This window comes from Tachyglossus aculeatus, chromosome X4 (genome assembly GCF_015852505.1).
Source record: "Tachyglossus aculeatus isolate mTacAcu1 chromosome X4, mTacAcu1.pri, whole genome shotgun sequence".
Lineage (NCBI taxonomy): Eukaryota > Metazoa > Chordata > Mammalia > Monotremata > Tachyglossidae > Tachyglossus > Tachyglossus aculeatus.
The window spans coordinates 46,841,049-46,844,099 of record NC_052098.1 but is presented as its reverse complement, the minus strand read 5'-3'; the positions used below and the strand labels follow the sequence as shown (position 1 = coordinate 46,844,099).

Sequence of the window (3,051 nt, the reverse complement as noted above, 5' to 3'; positions counted from 1 at the left end):
ACCCTACTTACCTGCAAGCAGACAGACAAAATGGATGATTTGACAGGCAAAACAGAGAGAGCCTTCTTGCACACAGGCAGCCAACTGGCTATTCAAAGCCAGGGACTGGGAGATTTTCATGAGGTGCTGACATACGGAGGCCTGAATGGAAGAGAAACCATGCAAAACTGACAACCTGTGCAATGAAGCATGGCAGATGACTTTGAGCATCCAAACAGAGTATTAGAATGTTTTGAATATTGCCAGTAATAGTCAAGCACTCTTTTTCTTCTGGAGCCTATTCCTCTGATTTGAGTGGGAAGGCTTACTGAGGCTTAGCAAATTTAGCAAACAGCTCCTCTAAAGCTGCCCATATTATTATTATTTGGGGAAACTGTTTCAGCAGAGGAGAAAAACCATGTCAGTGCTCACTCATCTGGATCCCACTAGTAAAGGGAAACCATTCCACCAGAGAAGATATTTTGACTCTTCAGTTACCAACTCTACTGTTGTGTGCTGTTGGTCGTTGATGTCTCTTTCATAGCTTTCAATCAATCAATAGTATTTATTGAGCGCTTACTGTGTGCAGAGCACTGTACTAAGCACTTGGGAGAGTACAATGTAACAGAATTGGTAAACACGCTTCCTGCCCGCAATGAGATTACAGTCTAGAGGGGAGGCAGACATTAAAATAAATTACATATGGGGAAAATAGTAGAGTAGAAGGAGAGCCGACTTGTACTTCCCAAGCACTTAGTACAGTGTTCTGCACACAGTAAGCGCTCAATAAATACGATTGAATGAATGAATGAATATAGTAAGAAAATATGTGGCTCTGGACTGATCTAAATCATCAATCTATGCTATTTATTGGTCTGCAGAGCACTGTACTAACTGCTTGTCAGAGTACAATAAAGAGACGTGACCCCTGTCCTCAGAGAGTTACCCTCATTGGATTGAGGGTCCCCTCCGTGAGTTGCCTTCATTAGATTGAACTGGAATGATTTTAAGACAGGAGAAAAGGTAACAACTTGAAGGTGTCTTCATCATGTCCTGCATATAGATCACTGACTTTCAGTAGATGAAGATGACCCCAATGACAGTGAATTCTACCCATAAGCACAGGTGTGGCTGATCAGTCAATTATTCAATCAATCATACTTATTGAGTGCTTACTCTATGCAGAGCACTTTACTAAGCACTTGGGAGAGTACATTATTCCAGAGTCGGTAGACAGGTTCCTGGCTCATAAGGAGCTTACAGTCTAGATGGGGAGACAGACATTAAAATAAATTATGACTGTGTACATATATTCAGTTGATAGTGCCTGACAGATGCTGAAAAGCAATCCACAATCATCAGCATGTCTTCTTGCATGAGTACCTCTAGCCAGTAGTCATCTACATAGAGCAACCCTTGAACGACTGCTTCGATGACTTTCCTTGGGGCTAGTAGCCTCTTGAGCTGGAAGCATGTTCCAGTGGGTCAGAAATGAATTCTCATACCAGCACCTAGGTTCCCTGTTGCAACCTCCTGCAGAGCAACATAGGAAAAATTGAACCCTATCAGGCCTATTACTCAACCCTGCTTTAGTTCATTGGCACTGGGGAATGGGTCAGATAAGCACCCTCGATTATGACACCGTCGATCGTATCTTCGAGAAGTAACCTCAGGATCTTGTTGAATTCCTCTGGGGCACTGAATGATTCCAGAATCGAGATCTGTTGATGGCCTCCAAACATGTTGGTACGGTCCAGAAAAACAGTGAAGAGGATTGATGTTGGCTCCCTGAATGTTTCCTGTATCTGACGTGCTGGGAAGCGTATTCCTGCTGTACCACACTGTGATCCTAGGAGGGTGTAGGCAATGATGTTCTTTGAGAATTGTTCCAGAAGGACTGTCCCTAGGCTCTTGCCAGCAAAGGAGAGCAGTGAGATGCTGAGATAGTTACCACCCTCTTCTCTTTCATTTGTCTTCATGAAGATGATGTGGTGATCCCTTTCAGAACCTGGGTCCTCTCCTCGGTGTTCCTTTATGTGAGAAGAAGTTTGTGTAAGAGCTGAACTAATGCATTTTTGCAGGTCTTAGCAGGTAGACCATCAGGTCCAGATGCTTTACCATTTTTCAAATCTCTGACAGTGGTATTGACTTCCTTAATAGTTGGCAGATTCTCTTTGTAAGGCCTCATCTTGGATAATGGAAGATGTATTCAAGAGATTATGGAAATGCTGTTCCCATCTCTGAAGAATGTCTTCCTTGTCTGTAATGAGGGAGAAACCATCTGCATTCTCACTGGTGCTTGGATCATGTGTACAGGGCAGTCACTGATGTATGTTGGCTCAGTTCAGACTCAGTCTCATATGTCTCAAACTATGAAAACTATCGGGGCAGTCAGGGGGAGGCCTTGAGGCAATATATGTGCCTGTTTAAGGAGGCAGCGTGTCCCATTGGAAAGATCACAGGATCAGGAGTCAAGTCGACTCGTGTTCTATTCCCAGCTCTTGTCTTGTCTTATGCTGTCTAGTCATCTCTGACCCGTAGAGACGTCACGGACACATCTTTCCCAGAAACGCCCCACCTCCATCTGCAATCATTCTGGGAGTGGATCCACCAAGTTTTCTTGGTAAAAATATGGAATTGGTTTACCATTGCCTCCTTCCACACAGTGAACTTGAGTCTCCGCCCTCAACTGTCTCTCATGCCACTGCTGCCCAGCACTGATGAGTTTGACTTGTAGCAGATTACCTTCCACTCGTTAGCCACTGCCCAAGCTAAGAATGGAATGGATATGCCTCTGCTTGACTCTCTCTCCCAAAATCAAGACTGGTAGAATTCTGGAAACTCTCCAGGTGAGACCCTGAGAGGGGAAATCCCAGCTCTACCACTGGCCTAATGTGTGACTATGGACAAGTCACTTGGCCACTCTAGGCCTCATTTTCCTCATCTGTAAAATGGGATTAAAATCCTGACACTCTCTGCAGCATCGATTGTCAGACCAATTTGGGACAGGGACTAGGTCCGAGTTGCTTATCTTGCTTGTATCCACCCCAAGTCTTAGCCCACAGCAAGTCC

The 3,051-nt window shown here is 44.5% G+C and overlaps 1 non-coding gene across 1 annotated transcript; it reads right to left on the bottom strand.

Annotated features, from left to right (window-relative positions):
- Positions 1-2,708: 2,708 nt before the first annotated feature.
- On the bottom strand, positions 2,709-2,846 carry LOC119948297. The gene has a single exon (XR_005456703.1). It is a non-coding gene; the product is annotated as a small nucleolar RNA SNORA7 (small nucleolar RNA).
- Between the last annotated feature and the right edge of the window lie 205 nt (positions 2,847-3,051).